This window comes from Adiantum capillus-veneris, chromosome 1, assembly GCF_014529385.1.
Source record: "Adiantum capillus-veneris isolate H3 chromosome 1, ASM1452938v2, whole genome shotgun sequence".
Classification (NCBI taxonomy): domain Eukaryota; kingdom Viridiplantae; phylum Streptophyta; class Polypodiopsida; order Polypodiales; family Pteridaceae; genus Adiantum; species Adiantum capillus-veneris.
In genome coordinates this window covers 52,844,251-52,862,538 of record NC_140931.1, presented here as the reverse complement: position 1 = coordinate 52,862,538, position 18,288 = coordinate 52,844,251, and the positions used below count along the sequence as shown (strand labels likewise).

General features: G+C 41.1%; 1 pseudogene; it reads left to right on the top strand.

Moving 5' to 3' along the window:
• Positions 1-2,975: 2,975 nt before the first annotated feature.
• Positions 2,976-3,903, top strand: LOC147464749 (uncharacterized; annotated as a pseudogene).
• The last annotated feature ends 14,385 nt before the right edge of the window (positions 3,904-18,288 follow it).

Here is an 18,288-nt window from a genome sequence, read left to right as displayed (position 1 = left end):
AATATATCACAACATTTGAAATCCATTTACTAATTTCTCCTATTTAAATTACTAAAAAAACAGAGTAATTCGGCTAAATTAATGATCTTGATTAATTCTCTGAGCTTCTACTAATTATCACGAGTTTTTGAACACCTACTTAACCACTGATAAATATATCACAACATTTTAATTCCATTTACTAATTTCCCCTATTTCAATTACTCAAAAAACAGAGTAATTCTGCTAAATTAATTAGCTAGATTAATTTTGTGAGCTTCTCTTAGTTATCACGGGTTTTTGATCATCTAATTAACCACTAATAAATATATCACAACATTTGAAATCCATTTACTAATTTCCCCTATTTAAATTACTCAAAAAACAGAGTAATTCTTCTAAATTAATTAGCTATATTGATTTTGTGAGCTTCTCCTAATTATCACGGATTTTGAGCACTTAATTAACCACTGATAAATATATCACAACATTTGAAATCCATTTACTAATTTTCCCTATTTAAACTACTCAAAAAACAGAGTAATTTTGCTAAATTAACTAGCTAGATTAATTTTCTGAGCTTCTCCTAATTATCATGAGTTCTTTACCACCTAATTAACAACTGATAAATATATCACATCATTTGAAATTCATTTACTAATTTCACCTATTAAAATTGCTAAAAAAATAGAGTAATTATGCCTAATTAATTAGGGAAACTTCTCAAAAAATTATTGGATAATTTTTCTAGCTTAATGACTGTCTAGTTCAACTCTGATAATTACCTCAACTTAATCTAAGCTTAATTAATATATTTACCATTAATTCATGGTTAATTTGGCTAATTTCAGTCCTAATATGATAAGATAATTAATTAGCTTAGTATTACTAAGCTTAATTATAATAATCAGCAGAGATTACTTAATTAAGAGAGATTTGAGGAGCATACATAGGCCTAATCTCTGATTTATTAACAAAATAGCTTAATCTAACCTTGCTAATTAAGAAAGATTAAACTAATTACCGTTTAGGTTAATCAATTAGAGATTAATCTCTAATGATTTCTGCATAGCGGTCTCTCTAGAGGAGAGAGAGTGTGTCAAGGCTCCGAGTCTCCGTAAAATGTGAAGCTAGGGGTCCTATTTATAGTTTTCTGGCACTCATAAGCTCTCACCGGCTGAAAAAGGCAGTTGCTTGAAGTTCAAGCAGCCCCCAGCAAGTCAGAAAACGCCCCCTGCTGCTAAATGAGTCCCTGGCAGGTTCAGTGATGACCCTCCCATTACCTGCCAGCGTTTAAAATATCAATTCTGCTATATTTTGACCTATTTTTGCTTAATTGGTAAATATCTTGTAAATATCTAGGACTTTAATAAAGTCTATGCTTAAATGATTACTGCAACCCTTCAATTTTACCTATTTTACTCAATTCACAGTGTAAACTTCTAGGGGTCATAACTATGCCAGTTTTTATCGGAATTCAATTCTGAAAATTTCTAGCCGGGGTTTGCTGTGCTTAAGATTCCAAAAATACCAATATTTGCCATGGTCGGACAATTCTACCTTGCTTTTTCAATAATCATATTAGGTTTCAGAAATTGGAAACCTTACATTGACTTATGTATTAAATAGTTGAAGGATTTCCTCTTACATATCCCCTAACTAAGGTCCTCACACTCGATCCCTTGTGAGCTATGTGCTGAGACTAGGAAATGGCAGCAACACTGAATACACATTGCCAACGGAGCTAAAGGCCATGTCTTTGTTGGCAACCAGCTCGACGCCATTTGAGTATGCTTTTGGATGGGAGGTTTTTCTTGCCCAAATATGGCGGAGGCATGCCCATACCATTCACAACAACGCAAGCAATGACACCATGGTCAACAACGTGCAAGCAACGACGCACTCTGTAGACCCTAGAAATCTACATGGCTCAAGTAACCACTCTCTCTCTCTCTCTCTCTCTCTCTCTCTCTCCTCTCTCTCTCTCTCCTCTCTCTCTCTCTCTCTCTCCTCTCTCTCTCTCTCTCTAGCTCGTAACTCTGCCCTAGCTTGTAACTCTGCACAGGCCTGCGTCCTCTTCGATCTCCTTGTTTCCCCTCCCATCCCGCCCGCCCCGCCCCACATCTGAATCTACAGCCCAACCCCGCCCCGCACCACCAATGACGGTCCATCATCTACCCTAAATCAACGGCCTGTCTACATGAATTTGAGAGTGGATTACTCTCTGTGAAACTGGAGGATAATACTTTAGGGAGCACGAAGCAAAAGAGCAGGCTGAGCGTGAACGACTTCAAAAACAATGGCAAAGGGAGCAAGAGCAGATCAAAAGTAAATTTCACCACTAGCTCTGTATGCAAGGGGTACTGGTGCTTTGTTGTGTTTTTTCTAACAAAGGTGGAGGTCACTGCATCTGCAAATGAACCATTAGAGATTACTTACAGCTATTGGTGTCACCCACTTATCCAAAGTTTCAAAGCCTCCCTAGCGCCCCCCTAATTTTTGACAGAGCCACCCATGTGCTTCTCTAAAAACACAATGTTGGAGCTTTCTCCCCAGACTGTGTTTGAAAACAAAGGCAACACATCCCATATTGGATACATTTAGACCCCCGCAGGGACTGCAGGAAACGCTGCTTGGGAGGCAAAAAGAAAATTTTAAAAGACACCCCTCAGTTCATTGTTTTTGGTGGAATTTGCATCGTTCTTAGACGGTCCTTCAACAAATTCTGTGGTATTTTTGCCCAAGAGATTTGATTGGGCATCAGACGGCTCTTGCAAAGCAATTGAGTGCAAGAAGCCATGTGACTGTGACCCCTCTATTGGGCCAGCCCTAGGAAACTGGAAGGAAGCTTCCGCGCAGAGTAACGGCGACCACAGTGCATGCACACAGTAACGGCGACCTCAGTGCATGCACTGTCCCAAGCACACATTCAAACCATATTTGCTTTACTTTGATAAGACTTTATAGAGGTGTGACCAAACCTGAATTATGCGGCGATGACCAGCACCATCAGCAAAGCTCTCTGTCAGATCCTTTTGTGAACACCGTCCCATTCCTCGCTCAATCGATAGGGAGCTCGTTCTGTACAGTAAGCCTAGGAAATCACCTGAATGAATATCATTGGCTGAAAAATTCAAAATTGATGGTCTTGTCCTCTTCACTAATTTAGCAGTGCATATGCAGGGCACACGGCTGTGTGCTTAAGGGATGACAAAAACAATTATGGGTGGCAGAATCAGGTCACGAGAATGAACATGTAATTATTAGCTAATTCAAAGTTTGATCTTCATGGTGAATTGTGACGTTCTTCATGGTGAATCGTAATGTTGCCTTGCTAATTGGAATTGGAGCCGATCTCTTGAGATAGCTAATTCTAGTGTTAGAAGATTTCGGCTACTGATGATGTATTAGTTTAGACAATCGACTGGACAGAGAATCAGAAACTGAACCGGAATTTATCTACTGGAATGAGAACCAGACTACCTACTGAGAATAATATTCAGATTTAGATTCAGAGTACTGAATACAGAGTAAGTGTAACTGGAATATCTGCCGTGATTGGAATTACAGATGAAAGATTACAATAAGTATGATGTGATTTACAGTTAGAGTATAGCCCAACAACAACTGCCAATGATTGACAACTCAAGTACAAATGCCTCCAAAATGCTAATCTGACTATGCTCAAGATTGTGCTAACCCAAATGCCAACCCGATTACAATGTAATGGGCCCTATTTATATACCTTGGGTTTACCATGGTAATTACCGTAGTAATTACTTGACAATTCACTGCCCGTCTCCTAAGAGAACGTTCCCACTTAGTGAAACTATCTCAGCCGTCTACAGTAATGGTTCGGGTTTTGTGAAGGGGGAGGAAATCATCGCTATTGTTCATGGGAGGAGTGGTGGCAGCAACAGCTAGCTGATGAGGCACATTCACATGTGGATCTTCTTCCACTACATCCAGATGTACGTGCGAAGTTTAATAGTAGTGCAGCTCGGGAACATGTAAGGATGATGGATGGAAAACCGTATGGATATCATAATATGATTTTCAGTTGGATTAACACAGAAACTGACAATAGCTCAACAAGTTTTTTCAGAACTCTACTATGATGCAAGAGATGAGTTAGAAGAACACTCAGCTACCTCAGATGATTCGGGGTCGGAAAAAAAACATGTTAGAGCTAAGCTACTCATGAAAGGAGGGCTGGAAAAGTATTTTGACTTTCCTAACCAAAAACCGAGAAGACAGGAATGGTATAGACAAAAAAGAGACACTAGAAATTTGAAAGCTAGACCTATGCCATCAGTTCCCAGTAGAACACAGTTCCTGATGCATATAGATGCACATGATTGTGTCAAGGACAAAATCAGTGGCAGATATCCTTCAAACAAAAATTTAGAAATGTCAAAAACATCGAGAAAAAAAAGAAAGGACACTCAAGCAAAACCTAAAAAAGAATTTCCACCTCCAGTTGATGCACATCTGGTATGGCTCCAAATTCTTACTAGTGCTTCTTCTACGATCCTTCTGGCCATTTGGAACTCAGCTCATGTGCTTGGCCTTGATGTTAATGTAGGTGATATCTGTTATGACTGTTTGGACGCGAATGCAGAGACTAAGCGGCAAACATGTGGAATGAAGCATTGAATAAAAGGTTGGGCGCGCGCGCGCGCACACACACACACACACACACACACAGAAGTTGAAATGAAATTAAATGTTATGTTGGAACTTGGGGGTGTAGGGGTGCTCTTTGTACTTTGTTTGTTGGCTTTCGTTCTTCCTGCTAGTTATGTGGGTCTTCCATTATGGTAGGTGGGCAAATCCTTTGCCTATGGTCCCTGCGGTGGGCAATTGGAACCCTTTGCATCATCTATTAGGACGTGCATCCTCTGTCTTGCCTTTTTTTCTAGCAAGGGTCCAAGGATTCCCATATACAACCACCTTGCCTGCTGTGGACACCAATGGCCATGCATGCCTACATTGTGTCCACAACTTGTTTCCATGATTGATGGCTTGCCTCAATGCTAGATTATGTTAGCATATTGCCACCCATCCATGCCACTCTCATTCCACACAACCAATTGACATGCCCTTCATTACCACATCATATCTGATTGCCCCTTGCTCCCAGTAACAGTGCCACCGCTTGTCTGCTAGATACAAGTGGTAAAGATAAGGGATGACTACACTTTGAAGCATATGTGACTTAGTATTGTGCTCAATACCTAGATAGGAGTACTTGTATAAAAATACTTATGTATAAGATATGTATCATGGTTTATTCAATAATTGATAATTGATAGTAGACATAAGATCTATCATTTAAGGTTGATGCAGCAAGTGTTCTCAAGCGCAATGTTTCTATTTAAAAAGTTTAATCTTTTAATGGGTTGTTTAGTAATGTGTTTTGATTTGATAAATGAAGTTTTCTATGGTTGTTTATGAGCATGCCATTATTTGTTATTTAGAGAACAATCCATTTCATCTGTGCCTTAAATCCCATGTGGGAAGCCTACTGAGTAGGTGGCTAGTATCGTTTGTTTCGAGATTGAGATTTGTATCAGTTTATAGGGGAAATGTTGTCCGTTTTTTGACAAATTACATTGAATCGATTGGTTTATTTTAATGTGGTATTCATTATATTTGTTTCTTTTCATAGTGGTTTGTTCTCTCAAATGAAAACACACTACAACCTACACTTCCGTTCATTTGCAATTTAACATATATTTTTGCAAAAGCATGTGCTTCTAAAATTGTTTTGTTACTAGTATGCATAAAATAGTGGGTCATTACATTCCGTATGAAATCCGTTCGAGGGGGGATGGCTCATTGCGATAATGTCCATATCTTGTCTATATGTAGGGGGTAGGCTAGCATGCAAGATATCGTACATAGGGGGTTTCTCTAATTTGGATGCACGCAGGTGACATCCCCCTATTACTAATAGTGAATCCCTCGGGTGGGTATTTCAACTACAGATTCATGTCCCTCCAAGTCAGGTGGTGATGCTAAATGTTCCTCATCATTCATTACCGAGCTAGGCCTGTTCATATGTGCAAATTGCGGTAACCCAGCCTGTAATTCTCCACATTGAGAAGCGATCGAAGTGCTACGAATAACTCTGGATCTCCGTATAACTTAGATATGATAGTGGTGCGGATTTCTGAGGACATGAAATCCATCATCTTGGCAACATTCAATGGCATCTTGTGGGACGTAGGACCCTGACAAGAGAATGGTGAAGATGGAATCTCCACTTCCTCAAGGGGGTCGGGCATTTCCTCACCAAACATTCTTTCCAGTAGAAAAGGTATATGTCCACTTTCAGATGTCCTAAGTTCTAAACTCACTCTCTTCCCGAATGATACCGGGTATGGCTAACGGCCTATGGTTCTTGTGAGGTTGAACTTGTGTGAGAAACACTGTGTCCGACATCTTGATATGCTTGGGTTCAGGCTCGATCTCTCGTTGAGTCTCTTCCACCAAACCCCTCAATTGTTGGACTCGTTCAATTTCCGCTGCTGGGTTTGGATAGGTTCTGATCTTTTTCTTGGATTTCTCAGTTTTCATCCCTTGTGGATTATCTTGGGGTTTGCAACTGGGTGGATTAACTTTGAATACTCTTTTTCTGACCATTGCAATTCCCTCACGCTTTCCCTAGCAATGTTTCCGCTCGATTCCCTCCCATGATTCTCCTCACTGGCTTTTTCCTTTATAGTAACAATTTTGGTCTCCGTGGTCTCTATCAAATCTGAGTCATCCTCATATTCATTCATATACACAGGATCCTCTCTTGTCCCTATGTTAGTCTTTGAACTAGGTTTTGAGCTAGAAGCACTAAGAGATCTCTTTCTTTGTGTTTTCTTCTTCTTCGCTCGGCCAATGGATGCAGCATCTCTCTCTTCGAGGATGTAATTTTGCTTTTGGAGCATCGACCGTGTGAGTGCATTTACTGGTGCTATGTTTGTAGTTTTTGGTGTCCCATTGATAATATCTATTAAGTTCAGTGGTGTGATATTTGGAGTATTTGGATTGTTAGGACATTGTGCGATCAAATGATATATGCCACAACGATTACAAGTGAGTATTGGCATTCACAATGCACCCCCTTGAATTTTTTGCATTAGTGTAGCATTCTTTTGCATTCTAATAGGACACTCAGCTACTCGATGTGGTCCACCACATTTGTAGCACTGAAGAGGTGGTCTCCTAGTAAAACTATTGATATTTTGGCCTCTTGCTGCTAGAGTAGTAGCTTGATATACGGGTTTGATTTATCCTCAATGGTCCTCCATGTAGTACTTGGGGCACTCCTCAAGAGAATCTATGTCCTCGTCACAATCCAAATAAGTACTAGATGGCTCACAACCCACTTGGTTCATAGGTGTAACTCTTGGATGAGGGGGTTGTGGTCCTAGCACTGGGGGTGGCAATGGTGTGGTTTGGACAACATTTTGGGCTCTAGGAACCATGTGCTGTGATGACAACTTTTGCTCAACAGGTGGGGTAGGAATCAATGCAGGAACTCAAGGTGAGTCTGTCCAAGCTACAGGTGTCTATTTTACATGATGCATTTAAGCATTAGGCAATCCTTAGCTTGATGGCCATACCTACCACATGCGTTACAAGTCCCGTTAAACTTCACTCTGAAAGTAGGACATTCACTCGTACTATGTGGGCCTAAGCAAATTGAGCACCATTGTTTCTCCCTTCCTGGATACATATGAGTGTTTTGTGGAGCAGGATTACCCCTAAGGCTTTCTTGGATAGCCTTGGTGAGATCTGCTAAAGTCATCTCAGATATATTTGTCTCTTTAGCAATAGGCTTTATGGTTATTGGCTCATGCCCCTATGCTTGTGAGCTAGTAGATTTAGGCTCAACAGACACTCTTTCTCCTTGAATCATTAAGTTATCCTCCAATTGGATCGCATTGGTGGTGACTGCTTCCCAAGTGGTGATACCTCTAATGACTAGGCCATTGTAGATATCCTCATGTCGTGATCCCCTAATGAATCTATCTAGAAATTGGTTATTATTGAAGAGCTCATTTGGATTACAACGAGAATTCAAATGCTTCAAGTGACTAATAAAGTCTCTCAACGACTCTTCTTTCTCTCGTTGGGCCTTCTGGAGCTGAGAGGCTACACCCCAAATCACTCCCTCTCGTATGTATTCTTTCAACAACAATCTCTTAAGAGTAGGGTAAATCATTTTTTCTTCCACCCTTAGGGTTCTATACCAATCCCCAACCTTCCCACTTAAGGTTAGGCTTAAAGCATTACTCTTATGCAGGTCATTGTGTTCTCCTAGAGAATCGCATATTTGTTCAAAAACTTTGATATGCTTTCTCACATCCCCGTCTCCACTAAATTTTTGTGTGAGCTTGGCTATATGTACTACCTTACTCTAGGTTCTCTATCAGACATGTTACGCATATTCTCAGCAATAGATCGACCAATAGCTTAAGCAAATGTTGCCAAGTCACCTAAGTGAGCAGGCACCGTGGGTGAAGGCGCTCCAGAGACTACATGTGGAGTAGGTATTGGCATTGGGCTTGTCGCATAGGAAGCCCTTGGGTTCCACGTTTGGTATGGTGTTGTGCCATGTGGCGGTCCAAAGTTCATTTGTGTGGCCCTAGGCATAGCAGACGTCGGATGTGACATGCTAGTGCTAGCTGGTATGGTCCCATGGAAATAAGAGCTTGGGTGTTGTGGTTGTAGAGCATAGGTAGTTGAAACAATGGGAGGGGTAGGAACTACATGGGTACGAGGACCTATAGGTGTATATGATTGATACCCACTTGTAGGTATTGTTGCAGCCATTGAGCTACCATGTAGCGGTGCTTTACTAACAAATGAGGTCCATGGTGTGTTTCTTGGCATGCCTATCATTGGGGTATGCATGGTAGTTGTGGTGTGATCAAGTGAAAGATGAGATAGACTCGGAAAGATAAAGCTATCACTTGTGGGCTCCGATTGCACTAAGACCCCTGGCAAAACAGCATATGGAGGATCCATCGGACTTATCGAGGGAGTCTCCATTTGCGATAAGGTTGGTTGTTTAGCCTTCCCTGTATCCAAGAATCTCATGAGACCCGTTGAAGGCATGTGGACCCCTTGTTCTGTCTCTCTAGCTCAATAACCCTATGGATGACCTCACAAACTCTTCGTTGTTGATCCTCTATACTAGAAGCACTCATTGTGGATTGTAGGACATCTAACCAACCCACATGATAGGTGTGACTTGTGTATAGGTTAGTTAGAGTTTCCATTTGTAGTTCGTACTCCCTGTTTTCATATAGGAATGCTCCATCTAGGATTGAGGTGCTATGGGTGTCCTTTGAACTAGATGCAATGTGGCTCTCTATGGGTTGACCCTTAGTGGTTGCTAATTCAGGAGCACTCAATTGCTCTCCTAGCAAGGATATTGACATAGGGGCCTTCGCTTTTAACTCCTTCCATTGCTCTGCCTTGCGTAGGCTCTCGATTTCCTTTTCCCTCTCCCCGCAAGGATATATCGCTCAACCTCTTGCACTTTGGCAAGGCTTCTACCATCAGGTAATATAACCTCGGAGGGGAATAGCTCTGAAGAGTCAGGGGGTGCAGTGAATGGAGTATTCATGTGCACACTCTCCACGAGCATGGGATCTACGTTGTTCATGAGTGGTGAATTTACTTCCCCACCCCCTTCATTTACATCGTTAGCTCCATGTTCAGAGCGAGTGGCTCTACTAAAGGTTTCCTTCAAGTGGCTAAGCACGCTTGACCCGGACCATGGGCCCATGGCATGCATGTCTTGGCTTGAGCTATCAGGATTAGGCATTGGGTAATTCTCCATGACGTCGTAGTCAGAGGAAGAGTCACTAGATACAATATGCGGGTCCTGAGTGGTACTACCTTGGGTTTGCGATGAGGGGCCGGAACCTAAGGTAGGTGGGTATTGAGAACTCACGTAAGTCGAAATGCTTGCTAGTTGCTCGGCCTCTAGCACACAACAAGAGCGCAGATGCATGTGCCTTTAGCACCCTACAAGCGTTGATGAATACCCTCGAAGATTAAACGCTTGATTTTTTGGGCGGTTTGCACCCTGTTTTCACTCGTTTTTTGATATTTTTTAATGTTTTTTTACGATTGGTTTTTGGGTTAGAGTGTGTGATAGCTCGAAACGAGCGTATCGCTTTGGGTTAGAGTGTGTGATAGCTCGAAATGAGCGTATCGCTTAGGGGATTGTGGTGTGCTTTACAACACAGCGTTTGGTTACCGAAGCTCCGATGGTCCTCAAAAGGTCCATTTTTACTTATGCGTGAGGCTAAATTAAGTAATTCTAAAGGGTGACTGAGGCTTGAGCCTGAGTGTAGGCTTGGACTTGGGCTTGGGCTTGGGCCTCGAGAATATTCCCGATCCTGGTCCTACCTTTAAATTATTATTTTTTTAAAGAATTTAACTTTTCTTTTTTTAAAAATAAATATTTTTTGCTTTTTTTTTTGGATAAGGTCGCCACGGTCGCGCTATGTGCGTGAGCACACACACACACACACACACACACACCTAATCTACCTACTTTCAACTAACAGAGCTACTGCTACACACTAACACAGTACTACAACAATGCTTCTAGGTATCCAAGGCATGGAAGACAACTAGAAGCTCCTTTTCATAGATGTTAAGAATCATCATATCAAAATGAAATCGAAAAATCTCGTATACTATGGCATGCCCTTCTTCAAAAAGTACCTCTCCAAGGCAATCACCACTAGCATCATAATGGGCCTCAAATGGCTTTGAGAGGTTTGCTAGCATTAAGACAGGTTGAGACATGAGTCCTAATTAAAGCTTAAGTGTAGTACTAGCTTTGTTAGTTGCAAGTAGGTAGGTTAGGTGTGTGTGTGCTCGCGCACGCAGCACGGCCGCGATGACCTTATCAAAAAAAAAAAAATTAAAAAAAAATATATTTAAAAAAAAAAATGTAGGACCGAGATCGGGAACATTTCCTAAGCCCAAGCCCAAGCCCACACTCAGGCTCAGGCTCAAGCCTCAGTCACCCTTTGAAATTACTTATTTTAGCCTCACGCCTACGTAAAATTCAACCCATTTGAGGACCTTCGGAGCTTCGGGTGACCAAACGCTGTGCTATAAAGCACACCACAACTCTCTGAGCGATACGCTCGTTTTGAGCTATCACACGCTCTAATTCAAAAACCGATCGTAAAGAGATATTATAAAACATCAAAAAACAAGTGAAAATGGAGTGCAAAACGCCCAAAAAATCAAACGGTTAACCTTCGAGGGTATTCGCCGATGCTTGTAGGGTGCCAAAGGCACATGCATCTGCGCTCTAGTCGTGTTCTAAAATCCAAGCAACTAGCGAGCATTTTGACTTATGGGAGTTCTCAATACCCACCTACCTTAGGTTCTGGGCCCTGAACGGGAACCCAAGGTAGTACCACCAAGGACCAACATATTGCGTATAGTGACTCTTCCTCTCACTACGACATCATGGAGGGTTACCCAATGCCTAATCCTGATAGCTCAATCCAAGACATGTATGCCATGGGCCCATGGTCCCTGCCGAACATGCTTACCCGCTTGAAGGAAACCTTTAGTAGAGCCACTCGCTTTGAATATGGAGCTAACGATGTAAATGAGGGGGCGGGGAAGTAAATTCGCCATTCATGACCAACGTAGACCCCACGTTGTCATGCCATGGCACGTACATAGTGTGAAATAAAACATTCACCTCACTCTTGATACTTCTCGATGTATGCAAATAAAAGCAATCATGTACATATTGTGATATATGTTGAAGCGTCTACTGCGGTCATTATCATGTACATATCTATCCGGGGACCCTGGATGCGGTGCATTTGCATGCTTTTCCACTTGATAAGATGCTTAATTTGGTTTTACAATGTATATATTCCAAGTGTTTCATGGTGGCACACTCATCTCGCCTATAAAGATTAATGCGGGTAAAAATTGCCAAAAATAGCAGCTAACAGCGTCGTTGCAAAATTGCATCGAAAGTGACCCAAAATGGTATATTGATGTAAAATGATGCTTTTTATGCTTATGCGAGTGATCCCACAAATCTAGGGATTTTTCTGACTCCGTTTGGGATTTTTCGCATGAAAAATGACATTTTTTGGGTAAAAAATGAGCTAAAAATGGCTTAGTTTTGGACTAAAATGGAAAAATGGCCTAAAAATTGACACATCAGCTGAAAATTCCGTGGGGAAGAGAGAGAGGGCTGCTTTTTACAAAGAAAAAACCATCAATTTTTCTCTACTGTGTAATAGCTTCCATGGTTGCCCAATCTATGTGTGTTGCAGTCCCGCCTCTTCGCAATCTTGTAACTGAGCTTGTGAGGGAGTGAATTAGGGTTTCCCCTTATCAAAATGGTGTTTGGGCTTCAATATAGAAGCTCTTAAATCTCTTCAAAATCAAAACATGGTCACCAAGAAGGTGGAAGCTTGAGAATTCCTTTCAACTATTTGATACTACGACTATGTAATTGGGGGCGAGGCTACATGATACCATGAAAGAGGTTTGGGTTTTGATTGGGAATTGTGCTTGTATGAGCATTGAGGTTTCATGGTTGAAACATTAATGTTTTGCAATGGTCTTTTTAAGTTATATTGAATGTGATTTGATGATCCTCTCATCATACTCTCGACTACGAAAACAAGCAATTTTCAAGCACGATAGGAAAGAGGGTTTGTGACTTTGCTATCACGAACGCTCTTAGATTCTCTGTCACCCTTAGAAAGAGGTTTGGTGATTCTCCACAAACGCTTTCTTGCAAAGGTTTTATGAATCTCATCACGAACTCTCACAGTCAGAGGTTCTGCACCTTCCCTGCTAGACCACACACTTTCTGACATTTCTGGTGAACCCGACGCGAAGCAGCTAGGGTGGGGGTTCAAATACTTGTTTTGAAAGGTTTAATTACAAATAATTAAAGCTATGGATCAGCAAGAGGAACAAGGCATGAGTTTTGATCAAGGCACAATGCAAATGTTTCAAGCATTCGCCATGTTTATGCAACAACAACAGGCTGCAGAAAGAAGGGAGGTGTCAGCAACCAAAGCCCTTCAAGCTATTGTGAACAAAATGGACAAATGATGTCACAAAGTTTCTTCGTGGTTATGTAAAGGAGATGGAGCTACAACGAGTTCCAGAGGTGGACACGATTCGTAGTTTTGAGCTTGTTGTGGTCCCTAAGATTAGAGACCATGTAAGGGGAATCAGGGAGGAGCGTGGAGAAGGTTGGGAGCAATTCAAATTAGCCCTAAAAGAGGAATACTTCATGGAGGACTCTGAAAGGGTTACCAAAAGGACCTTCTTGGAATGGGTTGCAAAGCCAAGAGAAGGAATTTCCATCACCGAACTGTTGAGAGTTTGAGCGACGCTATGCTCAACTGTCAGGAACAGAGCAGGCTACTTTGGATAGTGAAAAGACCGAATTGTTCCTTCAAGTTGCTGGTCATGAGCTCCAAGAAAAGCTAGAGCTACTCCTTGAAGATAAGAATACAGAACAGGGTCTAAAGGCTGAGTGGAAAGAGGTTGAAGACGCAGTCTCATTGCTTGCTAAGAGACAACGTTGTAGGGACAAGATGGTGGTGAATGGTACTACCTCTCCTCCTAGCACGTCAAAGATTCCACCAAAGCCTACTACTGTAATTCCAAAAGGTGATAATTCAATGCTTGATGAGCTTGTTAAGGGCATGCAAGAAATGAAGTTAAAAGCTAACAAGGCTTGAAGAAAAAGGACAACCTGCTATTCTGTAGGACAAAAATCCCAAAGCAAAGAAGGATTTGTGCACAGATACATATGGTGTGATGGCACGGACCATGGCAGAAGGGATTGTGATAGCTTTAGTGACGCCTTAAAAAGAGATCTTGTGTTTTTTAAGGATGGCAAGATCCATCTGTGGGAGACAGGTATGCCGTTAGGAACTAACTTTGGAAAAGGAGGTATGCGGAAGTTAGTGGAGGATATGGCAACTAGTCATGCTATTTCTGCAGTGGAGGCAGCATGCTACCTATGGGGTAAAGATAGAGCTAATTCCAAAGAAAGTGCTAAAGTATACTCCAGATGATTTTGAGGAGGTTGACAACTTGGGGCCATATACAGTAGCCTCAGCACTACAACATAACATCAAGATATCGACGGCCGTACCTTTCCACGCGGTTATCGACGTACTTGCAACCCGTCGATATATGCGTCGATATGCGCGTGGAAATACACGTGGAAAGGCATACTTTACCACGCGTATATCGACGGATATTACCACGAGTATATCGATGCAAAAAATTGGGGGAAAAAATAGAAATCCGCGTGCAGGCGGCCATTTTCGCCTGCGACGCGCTCAGATCTCTTGGCAAAAACCTGTTGTGCAGGTATTATGAAACTCTCCCCCCCCCCCCCCCCCCCCCCCCCCCCCCCCCCCCCCCCAACCCCTCTCTCTCTCTATCTACATCGTGTGTGTGTGTGTGTGTGTGTGTAGGAGAGAGAGAGAGAGAGAGAGAGAGAGAGAGAGAGAGAGAGAGAGAGAATGTATGCGTAGGAAATTAAAATTAAAGAAAGAGAAATTAAAGAGAGAAATGAAATGAAATTTTATATTAACGTCTTCAAAAGGCCAAAGTGACCTATGCGACCAGAAAGTTACAATATGGTGGATTTGATACAAAGTCAGCGTAACAAGATGACCAAATGACAAAATAAAATATTATGGAATCCTAAACTACTGGGTGTGGACTAAGCAGTTAAAACAAGTAGCTGGGATAGGTAGATTATAGGAGATCTAGCATCAGTCGCTGGCGGATCTCTTCAATCTCCTCCATGGTCAGTAGTTTGACCGGGCGTTGTGCATGTCGAGCCAAAGTGACCTGGATCCTCTGATGCAGCCTCTGTTGATGCTGTGTAGTCCTCCGCAGTCGTGGGCATCTGGATCTCCCTAGCTCAGTCGCTCGTTCGATCAGTATGCATCTGGTGTAAAGCGACGAGCGCTGTTGTGGTAGAGAGAGAGAGAGAGAGAGAGAGAGAGAGAGAGAGAATAAAGAGTGATATATATAACACTCTTTTAGATAAAATGGGAAAATTCCACATCTTTGGGACTGATTTCAATGCCTAAGGATTCCTATTTCCCATTTGATTTGGGAAAATTTCAATTATTTTGGGACTTGTCTTGAGGATTTGTGTTACATTAGACAAAGAGATAGATTCTCAAGAAAATGGTGGTGTTGAGAAACACCTTTTTTTTTTCATGTTGGTGTTAATTGATACTTTATAAAACATACATAGACACGGATAGCAAGAAAAACAATATATGAAAATGAAATGCTAGTCAATTTCTCCTATTAAGCTAGCTTGTGCTTTCTCCACAACATTGGATGGGATTTTAATTGCTTTTGCAAGTCTTCCACCCTTTGGAGTCCATGAACACACAATTGAATCAACACACTCCCAACGCTTTGGGTCAGCAAGATTGCAACACCAATTCTTTTTCCAACAATCCTCATATTGTTCTTGGATTGTGGGATTTTTTTTCCAATGTTTTGGTGCCCAATATTGAATGAAAACTTTCTTGTAGTTAGGAGATGAGCTGTCTACATCAACATCTGACTCTGCAACTCCTAGCCATATCGGATATTCTGGATCTGCAGGTCTCACAAGAACAAAATCCCCTTTCCTTACATCAATTTGAGGCCTAAAAGATTCCTGTGGCCTTGCACTTTGAGGACCAACATAGTGATCATTCAATTATTCATATCCTTGAAACTCATCTGTGTCTTCCTCTATCTGTTGCATTCTATGACTCCCTGTAGTCTTTGGCCAAAATGATGTGTATTCACCAAGTTGTTTATTGGTTGGTTGTTCAAGCTCACTAATTATTTTTTGCCAATAAATAATAAGTGGCTCCATGTATTTTGTAGAATCGTGCTCCTTTCCCTTTAGTAGAGTCCATCTTTTCCAAAATTCAAGATATTTCTTAATCCCTTGAATAACAAGCGGACTATCCCTCACATAGTCTGCTATAGGAACCACATTTGGAAAACCTACTGGCAATTTTGGTTTCCCTTGATCATCTTTTTTCCACAACTCAATTCCTGACTCCCTCAGCATCCAATCAGGTGATTTGGGGTGAATTTTGTACTGCATTACTAGGATTTCACCTTGCATAAAGAAACGAAATTGAAGTGGCTTAGAGTGTCCAACAAGAGCATCTTGTTCATCACACATGTACCCTTTAACAAAGGATTTAAAGTCAGGAACTTGCGTCATCAAAAATGGTGCTGGAGCTGAACTTTCACATTTTTGAAAACGTTCCATCAAATGTGGAAAAGTGTAGGTCATTCCTATTTGTAATCTCTCTGAGAACCTGCTAAACATTGCATCTATGTACTCATGTGTATGACCCACCATTAAGAATCCCAAATGCACGGTTTTGAAAACACCTTTTGCTACTAGCAAGGATAAGTATGCAAATAAATATCGATTCTTATTCTCTCCTGCACAATTATCTAGCTGTAGCAGAAGATTCTCAAGCAATTTTTGAAACACGGGAGTGGACATGGTATCCACAACACATTGAGATGAGGCTGATTGCAAGTTAGAAATCTCTCCATTACATCCTTCAATAGCCAACGGTGGTGTTACTGCTGCTGATGCATTCCTCTCATGCTCTTTCATCATTCTGTTTTGGTGGTCTAAAGCTGTCCTTGAATTCAATGCATTGAACAATGTTACATTTCTGCGTGGCATACCATCATGACATAAATCTCCTAGCCCATGGTTTTTTGTTCTTTCCAAATTCTGTAAGCATAATGCAAGGAAACCAATTGTAGCATTTGGATCTGAAGGCCATAGACCATTCAACGAGAAATGACCATACATCCCATGCCCATGCCCATGTGTTATCATACATGTTAATGATACTTGCAACTGATATGCATTCGCATAGTCTTTTGAGTTCACTCGCAATCTAGGTATTGCTGTCTTTTTTTGGTCCATTTTATCATGTATAATGCATAAGTACTTATCCTTTTGCATTTGCGAGAACTTACGCTAGGTGTAGTACACATTTCTACAGCTTTGTTGTTGCATCATGTGAATTTTACGTTCATCCTTCAAACGTGAAATCAGCTCATCATCCTTTGTTGACTCTAGTTGAGACTTTATCCGGCTACACACAACACATTTTGAGAACTCGCTTGTTTTTGACAAGGTCACATTAGCAAACTCTGTATTGCAAACCCTATTGAATGTAGTGCTAGACATTGGCTTGAGACACATACTCTCGAGTGTTTTATTGACATCATGTAAGATGTCTATTTGCTTGTACATGTTTGGTATTGCAAGCAAGGTTTCTCTAGTACCATCTTCCATAGTTCTACTCTTATGTGGCATTTTCTCTGAGTTATCATCTACAAAAGAGTGAATCAATGCCCTTCCCATTTCTATATGGTCTCTTCCTTTTCTTATGACACCATCATTACCATGCACTGAGCGCCGAACCCCATTTTCAAACTGTTCACGATAACGATAAAATGAAGTTTTTGGAATGCCATGAATTTCGTACCAAGAGCTACTACAGACCTCATTTCCATTAAAAGAAAATACATAGCAAGTCTTTGCAGTTGCCTTGTTCTCACGCCAAGCAGTCAACATTGTATCATACACATAGTTGGTTCTATTTTGCAAACTTTGTCCCCAAAATTCATTGTGCATAGCCATGACCTTATCTCTATTGGCATATTGACAACACCTCATAGAGAAACAATCTATGGTTGAAACAAGTTGGACAGATGATAGGGATGCTTGACTGGATCTCTTAGAAGGTTTCATAGACATTTTTGGCTTCCTATTCATAAAGCAATATTTTTTTTAAAAAAAAATAGGCTCTACCAAACGAGCTGATTCAATGCATGTATCTTGTAATGCGTCACTAGCATGTAATGGAATTTTCCTATTCAATTTGAGAGTAGCGGAATTTAATGAGAGTACTTTCAAGAAATGATTTTGTGAGCATAGCGGGTTGACATAATTGAAGATAGCAACATAATCATAGCAATTAGTTAACTTGGCATAGACAATACTTTTGCAAGAGAGAGAATTTAGAGAACATGACAATAGTTGAGGACCGGATTTATGTGGAGCCGGTCCCCCCTCCAATAGGCATTTGTATTATGATTTCTCCCATAAAGAGAGACTTGTTACAATACATTCTTTGTGTTCCTTGTGACCTAGGTGAAGCAATGAAGATGGAAAGCTTCATGCATCACCATCATAGAATA